Source organism: Panicum virgatum, chromosome 7N, assembly GCF_016808335.1.
Source record: "Panicum virgatum strain AP13 chromosome 7N, P.virgatum_v5, whole genome shotgun sequence".
In the NCBI taxonomy this organism is placed as follows: Eukaryota; Viridiplantae; Streptophyta; class Magnoliopsida; order Poales; family Poaceae; genus Panicum; species Panicum virgatum.
In genome coordinates, this window is record NC_053151.1 from 11,031,495 (window position 1) to 11,047,443 (window position 15,949).

At 44.5% G+C, this 15,949-nt stretch overlaps 1 long non-coding RNA gene across 1 annotated transcript; it reads left to right on the top strand.

The window, feature by feature from the left end:
* The first annotated feature begins 2,372 nt into the window (after window positions 1-2,372).
* LOC120683906 lies at window positions 2,373-5,032 on the top strand. The gene is made up of 3 exons (XR_005678977.1): window positions 2,373-2,676; window positions 4,219-4,740; window positions 4,823-5,032. It is a non-coding gene; the product is annotated as an uncharacterized LOC120683906 (long non-coding RNA).
* Window positions 5,033-15,949: the final 10,917 nt, after the last annotated feature.

Below are 15,949 nucleotides of genomic sequence, written 5' to 3' on the forward strand. Positions count from 1 at the left end.
AACATCTCATTCATTGGATGCAGAAAAATTATTTCTAAAAATTGAACCTTTTCAAAAGCAGTTTTCAAAGAAAAAAATGGTTTATCGTAAAAAATGGTTTAGAAAAGGGCCATATGCAAAAACACACACCCCCGCTGTCCGCTGCGACATTACTAGTTCGCGTCTCCCGCACCGCCGCCGCGTCTCCCTGCCCCCAAGCAGCCTTGCGCTGGTGGTTGCGGGACGAGAGCACGCCGGTGGTTGCTGGGCAGCTCTACCTGCAGCCTAGCAATGGAGAATCGAGAAGGTCCGAATGGTCGTCGGGGCGGAGAGTGCCACGGCGAGGCGGCCCGCGGTGGAGGTCGAGGCGGTCGTCGTGTGGGACCGAAACCGGCGACCAGAGGGGGGTGAATGAGAGCCGATCAAAATTTCTTCGAAATTCGAATCGTCGGCCTATGTCCCAAAATCGCCCAAGCCCTCAAGCGTTCTGACCAAATTTTGGAGTAGCTATTGAAAAGCTAACCCAACACAAAAGACCTTGAGCGAGCGAGCGAAACCACGAAGCAAAACGGAAGCGAATCGGAAAAACTACAGAACTGATCTGCCTGGACCGGTCTGACCGGTGCGCTGGACCGGTCTTACCGGTCTTGCCTACCGGTCTGACCGGTGGCACCCAGAAAACCCCCGAAAACTTAGATTCAAACGGTGAATCTCGACCAAACGACCACGAAAAACGATGAAACTTAGGGGATTGCTTCGCCCCTACCCCGTGAACATATCCCCAAAAGATCTCGTCCTAAAGATCAACGAATCGTGAGAATTATGGGGGAGATCAAAAGGGATTGGGGTTTTCTCAAGAACTAAAGAACATCAATTCGAGCGCACTCGCGATTCCAGGGGATTTAGCACTTGGCTAGAGAGATCAGAATCGCCACAAAGAGTCCAGCAAACCACGAATCAAAGAACTTGTCTCCTCCAAACACTAAACACACCAAAAGAGGAGAATTCAAGTACAAAGCGCGAAAGAGGAGGGGGAGGACGAGAACTCAGCACACAAGAGTGAACTCATCGGAATCAAAAGCCCTGAGGGCACGAGTAGGATAGGGCCTCCTTTCCCAAACAAATCCAATCCAAGATCTCAACAAACCATGATCAAAACCTACTCTAAAGAGAGGAACAGAGGGAGGGAGACACAGGGGCGGCGGCCTGGAGAGTAAATGAGTCCACGAACAGAATACAAAAGCCGCAATTAACCTAACACAAGTGAAGGGGTATTTATACCCGCGGGGCCGGTCAGACCGGTACGCTGGACCGGTCAGACCGGTTGATTAGACCGGTCAGACCGGTGCTAGGGACCGGTCAGACCGGTTGGCCTGCAGCACCCCCTGTACACGATTTCATCCGACGGCCGAGGTTCTTTCTTCGGAATGAAGTCTTCTCCACGATGCCGCCGTCTTGATGAAGATCCAGTCCGCGGTTTTGGAGGGTCCGCGAAACCTTGGTAGTTGGCCGGTTTTGAGAAAACCGCCAAAACCTCACGCGCGGGAAGATTCCCGACTCCACGCCGTGGCCCTAGACGCCGTTCCCGCCTCGGCTTCCTGACGGCCCTAGACGCCGCCCGACTCCCGTCACCTCCTCGCCCGCAGCGAGGCCCTAGACGCCGTCGACGTCCGTCGCCTCCGTCAGTCCCGAGACCGACGCCCGTGCCTCCACGACTTGGCGTCTTCAACCGCCGTCCGCCTCCTTGGTTTTGTGGCGCAAACCAAGAAACCCGCCTTCCGTCGCCGCTTGCGCCCTCGATCCAGGAGTGGACGCCACAGCTGCCGCCCGGTCCGAGCTCCGGTCCCGGCTGTGCTTCACCGCCGTCCACCGCACGGTCCATCGGCCACAGCACCTCCACGGCAGCTCCCCGTCGACACTCGACGCCCGTGTAACTGCAATCCAAAGACCAAGCGCACGATCACACCGCACGATTGACATTTCACTCATCACAAGTAGTATAGAGTACTCAACATTCCTCACGCCGAGGAGGCAAGCACAACTACGAGCAAGAAAGGGGGCCCGGGTCGTGCCGCAGCCGGCGACCCGCAAGGAAGGCCTCGCAACGGCGAGGAAGGCTGGGGCGGTGGCCGAGGGAGGCACAACGGCGACGAAAGCCCCCGCCTTGGGGTCACAGCTGGCGAGGGAGACGGCGATGAAGGCTGGGGCGGTGGCCGAGGGACGCATAACGGCGTCGAAAGCCCCCGCCTTGGGGTCCCAGCTGGCGAGGGAGACGGCGAGGAAGCAAATGCCAGCGGCGGTGGAAGCGCTGGAGGCAACGCCGAGCAAGCAAGACTCCGCCTTGGAGGCCCGGGCAATCAGTCCGTGTAGCAAGCGACGAGCCGCCAGCGGGATGGTGCCGCAGGGGATGATGCAGGCTTTCCCCAGCAGGATGGAGTCAGGCCGACGGCCGACGGCCGGTGGCAAGTCAGGCCGGACTGCAAGGAAGGAAATGCCAGCGCTGGAGTAGACCTGGGCGGCGCGTCGGCGGCAAGAAAGCATCCAGCCGCCTGCTCGACAGTGGAGTCTGGGGAGAAGAAACGGGCGCTGCCGCCGCCTACCTCTGCACCGTTGCTGCCATTGAGCAATTTTTTATCAGAGGCTTTGCTTTCGTGGACAATCAACGATCTGCTCAACGATGATCTCTACATTGGCAAGGTACTCCTGTCTTTGCTTTTCTTTTTGAACTAAGAGCAGGAACACTGCTAATTTCGTTTGAGAGGAGGAAGCAATTCAGAGTTACAGACTTATAGTAGATTGCGATTACATATAAATTGATATCACTCAAGCATACCGAGCTGACCGGAAAGCCTGATAGCAAGCAGTTTAGAAATGATCTTTGCGATGCTGCTAGTCAGGCTGATCGGTCTGAAATCCGACAAACTCTTAGCTACCGGTGATTTGGGTATTAGGACAATATTTGTTGAATTGAACAGATTGAAATGCTGGCCATTTGGTTGTAGAAAAATTGGAATGCAAGCATGAGATCCTCCTTGATGATCTGCCAGCGAGATTTCAAAAAACTTCCCAATTAACCCATCCGGCCCTGGTGCCTTTCTGGTTGTATATCCATGAACACCTCTCTAACTTCCTCCTCTAATAACTTGTCTTCCAGACTGTCAAGGTCGTGCCTCTGAATATGCAGATTATCCCAATTCAGAGTTACTTCTCGGCTCCTTGTATTACCTAGCAATGGTCTGGAATGTTAATGCACTGCCCTCTAGTCCTCTTGTAGATGCATCGTGCCATGTTCAGTTTCAAGACTCTGAATGAAGTTCTTTCTTCTGATTCCATTTACACCCAGGAAGGAAAACTTGAAATTTACATCCCCAGCCTTAATGTAAGAGATTGTAGATTGATGTCTTGCTTGCAGTTTTTCAATGGCAGTCATAGCGAGGAATCTGTTCTTGAGTTCCCTCTTAATTAAGATGAGTCTCTTCTGGGCTTAACTGTCTGCACTCTTGCACAACGTCAAATATCCAGATCAATTACTTCACAGCTGTCAGCAGAAACCTTGTTGTTACCAACAGCTGCTGGAGCTATGTTAAGGCCAACCTGGGCCATAGCGGTGCAATGCTTATACTGCTAGTATATATGCAAGATCTAATATGCCTAATGTCAATTCTTTTGTCGATTCTTCTCCAGACCTTGACATGTTTGCAGTGATTGCTTTTTCACTCTAGTTATATAAAAGCTACATAGCACGAGTGAAATTTTATTTTTTAGCTTTATATAATATTTCACTTGTGCTATGTAGCTCTTATATTAGGATGAAATTGGCCCCTGGCTTTAATCCTAGCTCTGCCACCTGTTACTGATCAAAGATTTTGCCCAAATTCATAGTCACTCTGCTGTACCATGAAGCTTTGTGTGCAATCTTAAGAATGGGTTATGTAGGGACACCGGGTGGTTCCAAGTTTTGCTCACCACGTTCTGAAAACCCTGAATTTGCAGCCAAACGGTTCAAATCTAAACCCCTTGTAGCTAGCAGTATCACCCACTAAGAGCAACAGGCAGTGATCTGACACAAGAGATGATTAAGCCTGGAGCATACAATTAGATAATATAACTTTGTTGCTGTTAGTCAGTAATTTTCTAGAGGAACTACTGAACTCCAATTATAGCCCCTACGGGATGTAAAATATAGCAGAATTTGTTCTTTTTGCATGAGAAATTAACTGAATTGTTTTCTCTTATTAGGTGAATCATATTCCTTCCAAATTTGATTCGCCCAATCACTTCGTTGATGTGTATTCTGGGATCTTAATTGAAGAAACAAGATCGGCAACATGTGCAGCAATACAAAATCTTGCAGTAAGTCAATACTGTCAGCTGCTCTCAATTGGAGAATGCAATTCTCCATCTCTTTTCTATCTCGATGTGGACCTTCCAATGACAAGATCAGATGAAATTCAGTGCCATCACATGGCCAGAGATTTTGATGTATGCCTGCTAAGTTCTAGATGTCCCAGAGATTCTAATATTGACATCATGTCCTGTTCTATAGGACTAGTAGTAGGAATAGGTAGAGATGAAGATGCATCATTCCAGAAAAGTTTTCGAGTGTTAGTTCCACATTCTGAAATGCTCCAGCTAGATAAAATAAAATTTGTTATCTTTTTGACGAACATCAAATATAACATGGAGATAGTCAACATTCTCTCTCTTCAAGACAAGGGGAATCAAATTGCCATTCAAGCGCTTCTTGAGTTATCCAATAATGTATGTATTCATTCTCATCATTTGTTTGAATTCTATTATTAGAATGTGCTTTCCAGCCACCTTAACATTGTTTGCAATATAGGTTGAAAAAAGGTGTAAGATTTGTGTAGAATCACACAACTACAAAGATGATATGCTCTCAATGAACAAGAAACAGGGAGATGATGTGATTTCAAATCTTACATCAAGTGTAAAATGCATACATGAATGCCATACTGAGGTAGTCTGGGCTCCACCACGGAGTATGAAAGGATGCATTTCTACCCTCATGAAAAATTTCTTGAATTTGAGTTCAAGAGTGCTAATTTGTCTGCAACGCCGCGCAATGTTCTAGTCAGACATAAAAACAGCTCTTTCCCACTTCCATATAATAATTCACACCACAATCAGGGTACATCAAGTTAGCATCAACAATAGAACGTATACAACAGAAGTCATCAGCAACACAAGTTCACCAGGACTACACTTCAGTTGAGAGGAGGATAAAACTGTCTGAAATTTATCAAGCTTTGGATCAGAGTATGCATGCCATTTGTGCTCTTCTTCAAAGCTTCAAGCTCTTCTGTTTGAGACTTCAATGTTGTCTCTTGTTCTTCAGCCTTCAATCTCAGTTCGCTCATCTCGGCCTCCTGTTCAACAATCTTCTGGAGCAGTTGTGCCCCCCCCCCCCCCCCCCCCCCTTGCTTCTCATTGTCAAGTCCAGCTCGTATTTCCTGAACCTGAAGTGCAGTAGCAACCGTCCTTTTCTTGGAGGGCAGGCAAATGCCAGCAACCTCCCGAAAAGTCCTAGATTGGACAACTTCTGCCACTGCTTCAGCAGCAGTCTTTGCTGGTTGGTCGCCTTGAGGTTCGGCGACAATTTGTTCCATGCGAGCCTAAAAAAAGAAATAAAATGAATGGTTTCAAAAATAATACTCACAAATATTTCTAGTGTTGTTGCAAAGAAGAATGCAAAAGCAGACAAGTACTTACAATGGCTGCCTGTACTGGAGCGGTGAAGCCATTCTTGCTACAGTGGAAGGACTTGAAATAATCAAGTGGAGTTAGCTCTTCTTCTTGAGCATGCTTCTGCCTCTATAAATATGTTTGGAAAATAGGCATAATTAAACTGCTAGCATTGAAAAATGGTTCATGAAATGAACTACAGAGCAAAATCATGACTTGTTCAGCTGCTTACCACAAGATGAGCTTGTACAACGTAGCTTCGAGATCCTGTGCACTGATGATACTTAGACCTTTTCTCGATTACCGGTGTTTATAGTACACCTCGCCTTTACAATAATAAGAACACGTGTAAGAAACATGAATAAGAGGAACATATCAGTCACAGTCCATGGAAATGTGGTAGTGGCAAGTTGAAGTTCTATCATACCCTGTACTCAGGGGTACACCACATGTTAACCAGTGCCTTCCATTGTGCGCCAGTCACATTGGTCGCAGGAGATTTGGTTAGGACTGCATTTGCTGGAACATCATTGAAGTACTTTTGCTTCAGCCAATACCTCGCCTGTCTCGGTATCGACTTCAGCATGTCCCTGCATGCCGCCATGACAGGTTCACTGGTGGTGTCATTGTCAAATTGCCCCTAGCACAACACAATTATGTAGTCAGAAAAAGAGATGACAAGAATGGATGCAAAGAACTATGGTAGTAGATGAGTGGATATATGCACACCGCTAGTTTGCCCATGTAGTTCTTGAGATGGTCTTCAGTCCTTTCACCATCATGTTGATTCTTCTTCGGCTTGTAGTCCTTTCAGGAAGTAAGGATCGGTACGTGCCCACGCACTATGATCCCACCTTCTGATGCAAACTTTGCAGCTTGCATTGGTACCTCTGGGCATTTGAGCCCTTCTTGAATGTGTATTGGGATCTTGCCATTTAAGCCTCCGCTAATCCGGTCCAGATCTCTGCCCAATCTTCTTGAATCCCGTGGCTGCCGTTGTGCTCTGGAAGGGCGTGAATCGCCTAACAAGTTTGTTATAGTCATACAAGTTAATAATTATTCAGTTGGGAATTAAGACATTCCAAAATGAGATCAAATGACTTGCCTTCTGGTATATAATAGGCTGAGCTTCGCCAAATTTTAAACGGGAAGCCAACCGTGACCGAGGACGATCTAGTCCAGATGAAGTACCTGAAGCTTATTGTCAAGGAGACGCTAAGACTACACCCACCTGGGCCACTCTTTCTCCCCAGGGAGTCCACAGCATCGTGCAAGATCCTTGGGAACGATGTGCCGAAGGGCTCCATAGTGCTCGTGAACGCATGGGCCATTGGCAGGGATCCAAAATACTGGGAGGACGACGCTGAAGCATTCAGGCCGGAGCGGTTCGAGTGCAGCGCCATTGATTTCAAGGGGAGCAACTTCGAGTACATACCATTTGGTGCAGGGACGCTTGCCCAACGGAACGTGGAACTCACACTTGCCGCGCGCTTCTCTACAACTTTGATTGGAAGCTGCCAAACTTGATGAAGGCAAGTGAGTTGGACATGACAGACGAGATGGGCCTCACCATACGGAGGAAGAACGACCTGAAGTTGCATGCTGTTATTTGTGTGCCACACCAATCCGCAAAATATATACTGTAGCGATCAGTATATTACATCATGCGTTTGTTTGGTTGGCTGGTGGCCGGTGGCCGGTGCTGATTTGTTGTGAGAGAAAAATATTATTGGCTGTTTGATGACTGTTGGCTTGAATCTTTCGTCCGGCTTATAAAAAAATTTGTAATTGTAATTGTTTTATGATTTAAATATGGGAAATATTCAAGGTAAATATTGACTACATTTGATTGGCAGGCATCTCTATATATATGCACGTACGTATATCTAGTTTGTCTGTTAGTTGTATTAGCTAAATATCCTATAACGATAGATTCTTTTATGATTTAAATATTCGAGGGAGATTAAGAGCAATAGATTAGTTGCGTTACACATGACCGGTAGGACAGGATAGTTGGACTATTTTTTTATTTTATTTAAAGCAAAAATATTTATGTTTAGATTTATTTTTAGTGGCATTTGTGGGTAATTTAGACATAAATATAGGGGGTTATTTTTTAATTCTTCATAATGACATAGGTGGATAATTTTAGAAAGAAATTTGATTTTTTTTAGAATTTTTAGAATCTCTCTCTTTTTAGAGTGTCCACCTAGGATTCCTAGATGGCTTCATGTGGAGGTTTCCATGAGTTTTCTCTCTTGTTAGAGCGTCTATCTAGAATTCTTCGGTGGCTTCATGTAGAGGCTTCAAAAGGAGCCTCCAATTAGTCATAGGCTCCCTTTGGTTAGGCTTTTTTTGGTTGTGGCTTTTCCAAAAAGCTAAAAACCCAACCAAAAAGGTACCACATCGTAGCCCGTAGCTGCTCCTCGCGCGCGGGGGTGGAGGATGGTGGCGGCGCCACTAGCCTAACGAGAGGAGGACGACGAGTAACGGGGAAACAGATAAGGAAGACCGGAAGATAGATGATGCGAGAAAGAGAGAAATAATGGGAAGGAAAAAAAAGGAAAAAGAGCAAAATAAAAGAAGAATGAGAGAGAGAAAAGAAAAAGATATTTTTTCTTTTCTATAATTGTATTTATGTGTGGACCATATGTTAATGGTGAATGGAAATTTTAAAATAAAATTAAGATTTCCTTCCAAAAATTGATAATTTGCATACAAATTAGTGAACAAAACAATATTTTGCAATCAATTTGAATATAAACGGTCTCTCAACACTTCAGGGGTTATTACAGACATTTCCCAACAAAAAGCAGCTTTTTTTTCACAGCTCACAGCTATTCCAGCCAAACGGCTTTAAGCTTTCTCACAACTCACATTTCATTGCAGCTTTTTTCACATCCACAGCCCAACCAAACACACCCGATATGATGACATCGTATGATGTGTAACTAGATGGCAAACTATGTAATTTAATACTCTATTTAGTCTCAAGTCGTGTACTCCCTTCATCCCTAAAAGGAAGTCATTGTTTATTTCAAAATTTGTCTCACAATTCTTGTCATTGTTACCCCTTTGATCGAGTACATGCATATGCATGCCACCATCAATCAGCTTCAAATACAGCTAATAAATAGAGGCAAACAAGGTCCGTAAATACTTTTGTTTGCTAATGTAAGGAGTTTTTTCTAGAGTTACTTTGTAATATGGAAGGAGTAACCAGTTGGATTGTCCAAAGTCTGCACATGCAACTTCTGATCCGATTGATTCTAACTTAAATATGATTAAGCATGTGGTGGCATTGATCTTTGTTTCAGACTGAAATTAATAAAAAACTCGATCATGGGAGGAGACTCCCCGGGCTTTGTTCTAAGAAGGTACCGTGCTTTGTTCTTATGAGTTTTATCGACTCCCGGAGTTCAATGCTCTTACTTGTCCACCACGAGAAGCTTGTGTAAAGATCACCGGGGTGTCCGATCCTAGAGGAGGAGGGGGTGAATAGGGTCGCTAATCGCTTTCTATCCTAGGGCTCAATCTATTTGCATAAGATAAACCTAACACATCCTACACATGCTAGTTATGACTAAAGTTTATCTATGCTACTCTCTACTTACCCCAAAAGACTTGCAACCTATAGCCAATCCTAATCAAACTAACTAGGAAAGTAAATGCACGCAAGATAGAGTAAATACGGAAACATAATACGGTAAGTAAAGAGGTAAGGGAGAGAATATGCAAACTCCCGTGAAGACACCAAGACACACGATTTAACGTGGTTCGGTTAGGACACCAAGTCCCTCCCTACGTCCACGGCCACTTGTCCAACACGAACAATTGTGATGCCGAGTCTCTCCGCTTGATCACCGCGTTCGCCACCAAGGCTCTCGGCAAGCAAAGGCTAAGTGACCCCAAGTCACCAAGACAAGGCCACCGCCACCGTCTCTCTCGAAGCGTCACCCACGGCACCGTCTTCACTATCGGAGTTTCTCACCAAGAGGGGTCTCCTTCCCCACACAAAGTGTCGTTGCCGCTCCACACCAAGTCGGAGGGTCACACGACGAGTACACAAGTTGCTTGCCGCAGCAAGACTTTCACTCAAGCTAGTTCTCTCAAGAACTAAGCCTAATCAAGCACTAAGTACTCTCACAAGTGTGCTTAAGCCTATATAATGTACAATGAAGTTCTAAGATGGTTGGAGATGATCTTTAACTCTCTTATGCTTTCATAGTCTCCAGCAACCTCAAATGACCCGGCCTTGGGGGTATATATAGGCAGCCCAAGCAAATATAGTCGTTGGAGAAAAGCTGCCAGAAAAACACTTAACGCCGGTTAATCCGACGCACCTCCAAAAGCCATCGTCGGTTCAACCGGTGATACTAAACTGCCCGCCTCAAAAACTAGCCGTTACGTGTACGGGCAATCAACCGATGCTGCGTCGGTTTAACCGGTGAGTGTAGTTGTTCTGTGAACTCTGAAAAACCAACTCTCTGGACAACTGCACCGACGTTCACCAGGACCCTATCTTCGGTTCATCCGGTGTATAGAACTTGCCTCAGCTTCTGGGTCCATTGCACCGATGTATTCAATTTCTCTAATGTCGGTTCAACCGGTGAAACCAAAATTCCTGGTGTCCTCCAAGTCAATGCACCGACGTATATAATTTTCTCAGCGTCGGTTTAACCGATGATACTAAAGTATCTCTGTCTTGATTTCTTTGACTTGGTTTTCTTCACGGTCTCTTCGATTCTTGTCCTTTAGTAGGGGCGGCCCTTCGGGCCTAGCTACGCCTATCTTCTCTTTGTCATCACTTGAAACTAAATGCCTGAGAATGATCATCTTAACAATCATATTAGTCCAAGTGTTGTGTGTGTCATCAATCGCCAAAACATTATATTGAAATATGGCATGAGAGGCCATTTTCGCTACAGCTTGGCAGATTGAAATAAATTTGTCGGCAAAGCTATGTAGGCAAACATATAAATGCTTTCTCAACTTGATAACAAAACAACCCCGCATTATTAATTGCATTTTCCCTAATATTTTTGCAGTTGTGTGTGTGTAGAGAGAGAGACTCATCTTTAACCTTTATTCCAAGACCCATGCATATCAGTAGTCTTGGTGCACTGTTGGTTCAGCATCTTGAAAAACACCAATATGAGAAAAAACTAAAAAGCTTGCTTGTAATCTTGTGACATTGCCGTGCTTAGTTTATCTGTCCTTTTGCATATATTTATGCTCGATAGTTTTGCATTGGACAACTTGCTTTGCTGGAGTACTCCATCAAGGATGGCAACGGCCAACGGATCGAGTGACTTATTGTGACACCCTAGGTGTTCAAAAGTTCAATTAAGTAATTTTGGAAAACAAAAATCAAATAATTAGAGTTAAGGGAAAATTTTATAAAGGCCAAATAAGAAATAAAGAATTATTTGAATTCAAAATATAGCTAAAAATGTACAAAATTAAGTAAAACAAGTTAGAAGTTTAAGTTTGGTTTCAAAAACAACCCACAAAAATAATTTGAGCTGAAAAAGGGAACCATTAGTGACATGTGCTCAATTGATAGTGGGACTTTGTATTTCAGCCCAAACTAGAAATAAAACAAACCTTTTTAGATCAAGTTTAAATTTTAAATGTAGTTCAAAAACTAAAGCTCAAATGAAAAAGTGCCTGAAACAAAAGTTGTAGATCTTGCGAAACTGAACAAAATTGGTATTCAAAAGTTTTTCATTTGAGTCCAGGAAGAGGGAGTAAATTTTAGTTTTTAGTTTAGTCCCTAGAAATTCAGAAATCACGAAATGACCCTCGACTTCGTCTCTCTCCTTCCACTCACTCGCTCTCTCTGCGCCGTACGCCGCCGGCACGGCAAACCACCCTGGATCGCCAAATCCCGCCCCTGGTTAAGCCCTTGAGCACCCCCGCTGGCCTCCCGTGCGCAAGCCACGTCCCCAGGACCACTTGGCTGCTTGCCACACCGCCCGCATTATGCCAGCGCCGCACGACGCCGTCGCCGCTCGCCGTCGACGCGCTGACATGCACCCCGGTCAAATATACCTCCCCCAGGAGCTCGTTCCCTTCGCCATTAAGCTTCCTCGCCTGTAAATAGAGCCCGGGTGAGCCGAGCTCGCGCGACCCAGATTTCCCTTCCGCCCCCGCCATTGACCGGTGAGCACTGCTCCGCCGTGGAACTGCCCCTGCACAAGTACATTGCCCCATCTGAGCACGCCTCTAGCTTCCACTCCACCCAGCGGTGCTCACACACTTGAGAATCGACACCCCGAACCCCTGGAACACCCTCACCGCCGCTGTCCTTCCGCCGGTGACCTAGCGCTCACGGTGAGCCACCCTCTGCAGCCCTACATTGTATTTTCCGACCCTCTAATCATCTTCCTCGTGTCCTGGTGGTACTCAGGAGCCCAAGAACCAACATTCCGCGCCACCCGAACATCCTCGTCGGCGAGCACCGAGCCCGAGCTCCGCCCTTCACCGCCGACGAGCCCTTTTCCGGCCACCCCGAGTCCAACTCCGAGCACCCCTAGGTTCGCACTGACCCCCTGAACGTTTTCCCTCACTTATCCCCGCGCCGCCGAGGCCGGTCTTCGCCGGAATAGCTCGCCGTAGTTGAGCTCTGTTCTTTTCCGACCGGCGAAGGACCCATTCGTAAAACAAAACAATGATTCCAGGGGCTAAAGTATAAAAACGACATGAACCTTAGTTTTCAAAATCTGTGAACTTTAAAAATGTGTAGAAAATCATAGAAAAATCATAAAAATGCAAATCCAATTGTTCTGGAATACTTGGAATAAAATATACAAGTTTTGTTACATAAACATTTTCAGTTTCTGCATACTTTTTAATATACCAAAAAGAATAGAATAAATGGATTATAATGTTTCAAGGAGTTCTACTCAGTAACTTAATCTTATTTTTGGATATATACTAACTTGTGCTATGTATAGTCTTGTGTAAAATTTTGAGCCCCAGTTCACATCTTTAACTAGGTGAAATTATTAACATTGCTAAATCTAGTATAGAACTTCACTTTTAAGTTCAGGATGTTTTACTATAGTACTGGACATCAAATGTTTTCTAGGAGTTGAACTTAGTAAATAAGGTTCAATCCACGAGTTTGGAGATTTATGGATCTGTTTAGCTATATATGTGTTTTAATCCACTTTAAACAACCACAAATCATGGAATATAGTTAGATTTGCTGAAAAAATGTGAAACTTTTACTGAAACATGTTTTTGAGTAACCAACCATGAATACAAAGTTTGGGAACCAGATCTTGACTAGAACAGAAGATATGATTTAACCATGAAATTCCATGTTTAACTTGTTGATTTTGTCCTGATATTTATGAAGTGTATTTATCTCTGAAAATCACACACATTACTGTTAGTATTACACAAATGCTACAGAAAAAGTTTTAACAGATTTACTTAACAAAATATACACTGGAAAAATATTGCATGATTAAAATGAAGTAAATGCAAAACTAAATATTCTGGTGAAGAAAAATGCTAATATTTTTACTGAAGCACTATAGTACCAATAATAGGTTACATAAAAATTTTGAGAACCAAAAACCTTATATAACTCTCTGAAAAATTTAACCAAATTATTTATATTGAAAGTTTATCAAAATTATTACCATTAATTTATCTGTAGAAAAAATCTGAAAAATTTATGGTACACTTTTAATAAAGAGTAGAACTCTCCCTAAAATTTTCAGCACCAGAAAGTAAACATAACTCATTGAACAAAAAGAACAAGCTTTCATTATGAATAAGGAAGTAAAAGAAAAACCCAACCCAACTCTTTTATGGAAATGAGTTAAATTAAAAACTACTCTATAAATGATTGTCCAGTAAATTTAAAATAAAAGAAACTCACCAAATAAACTCTAAGTTTAAATTACAACTCAATAGCGAAGGAAAGCTATACTCAAACCAAATAATAATACGAATCTTTTGCATTCATATAGAAACCACCTCTTTAGTGGACGGAACGTACGAATTGGTACCGAGATGTGATATCCCGGCCCAGGGCTTAATAGGATTAATAGGATACTCATACCAACAAGTTGCAACTTCTTTTCCGGAAGCTGATCTCTAAAAAACTCTAAGATTAAACGTGCTTAGCCTGGAGCAATTTGGGGATGGGTGACCGACTGGGAAGTCCTTCCGGGTGCGCACGAGTGAGGACAAAGTGTGAAAAAAGACTTGTGTTGGTCTGTGAGGGCAGTCTATGTCCTATATAAGCTGACAGATGTAAGCCAGCCCGGCCTCTGGGAGGCGGGACGTTACAAAATGGTATCAGAGCCGACTCTCGCGGTTTCACAGGCGCGTGCGGATCAGGGGCACGGGCATGGTGCACAGGCGCGTGGCGGGTTAGTGCGCGGGCATCTGGGATGCGCCGTTGGCACTGGACGCACGGACGTGGTATATGCGGCGTTGGCACTGGACACACGGACGTGGCCAAGAGATGACGTTCCTGGCTTGGGGTTAACCGACGAGGACGTCGGTCTCTTAAGGGGGTGAGGATGTGATATGCCGGTCCAGAACTTAATAGGATTAATAGGATATTCATACCAACAAGTTGTAACTTCTTTTCCGAAAGCTGATCTCCAAAGAAATATAAAGTTAAGCGTGCTTAGCCTGGAGCAATTTGGGGATGGGTGACCGATTGGGAAATCCTTCCGGGTGCGCACGAGTGAGGACAAAGTATGTAGAAAAAACTTGTGTTGGTCTGTGAGGGCAGTCTATGTCCTATATAAGCTGCCAGATGTAAGGAGCCCGGTCTCGGGGAGGCTGGACGTTACACTTATCAAGATAGCATAGTGACTTATCTGATGGAGTACGTGATGGAGAAGTGTAAAGACCAAAGAAATATCATGAAGTTTTGTTTGACACGCAAGATTAGATGCATGGTCTCATGCTTTTGGGAGCAAATTAAATTCATGCAGTGCAGTTCGACAGTTTCGCCTTCCGATCGAATGGTCAATACCAGCTCGTGTTTTGAATAATCCGCAGAGTTGTTAGATGCCCCCCCCCCCCCCACCCACCCCCCATTCACCAAACAGCAGTAAATACATCAAGCAATATCCTATTTCACTTAAACTTTTTGAGGTTTTTTTACTTGGTCGACGTGACTTCACAGGTGTCTGAAACCAAGCAGCCGGCCGGTCCTCAGCAGTAGCTCATTTTTCTGTGTAGCAGCTGGTCAGACCTCTGGGGAGTCACTAGCTACTCATCAGGTTCGGTTTCATCTGTTTGGTCTGTGCTCTCCTTGTACGTGTGCTCTGTATCATTTTGCATCTGCAATGCTTTGACGGATTCCTGCTGTTCTTAGGTCACCACAACACTGTTTTTGTTTTATCTGCAATCCTAACAATCAAATAAGAGTCGTGTCAGGTTGTAATTGGGATAAGAATTAATTCCCTCTCGAGGAAATTTTGTTGGCTCCTATTCAACCACCTCTGATAGTCTCCAGTGCTTCGTATTAATGATGAGTTTACTGCAGAACAAGACTCACTACAGTAGCCCCAAGCCCCCAACACATGAAAGATGGGCATAGTTGTACACCCCAAAGGCTAGCTCTCTGGCCTTGTGGGAGGAAAAGTCCAGCATGAACAAAAAGTTTTGTATAACAATAAAGTTATACTCTTTAGACCAAAACATAAACACAAAGTTTTAGGAATTTTTTTGGAAGAAAAATCTTCAAAAATTAACAAGAAGAAGTCGTCAGAAACTTTAGAAACAAAAAAGTTGATAACAAGAAAAAATTGGAGAACTATTTTTTTAAAACGCGCCAAACGATGGCCATCGTCCTCCCGCTGCTGCCAGTAGGGATCAATCTCTATGGGACAGAGCACGAGGCAGCGGAGGCTTTTTCGCTCAGGAAACAGTCTAAATTTGTGATACCATATAAAAATGATAGATTATAATAAAATAATAGATGGCTTAATTGTATTAAAACCTGATGGTATACATGAGAGTTACAAGACTTTTGGAGGCAAGACAGTACAAGGGGCAGATCTATCCCTATCACATCCTATTTAATCCTGTAGGTGATGTCAGGTGTGACAAATTAAGTAGGGACGAGAACTAAACACTCCAGCACAGAGTGTCACAGTGATGAGCACGTACGTACAGGGCTCAAGTCAAGGTCGTCGGGTACCACGAGCCCATGTGCGTTGGTTTGTTCCCACCTAAGCGAATTATCGGGGGCTCGGGGCCATAGTACGCACGGCGCCAACCT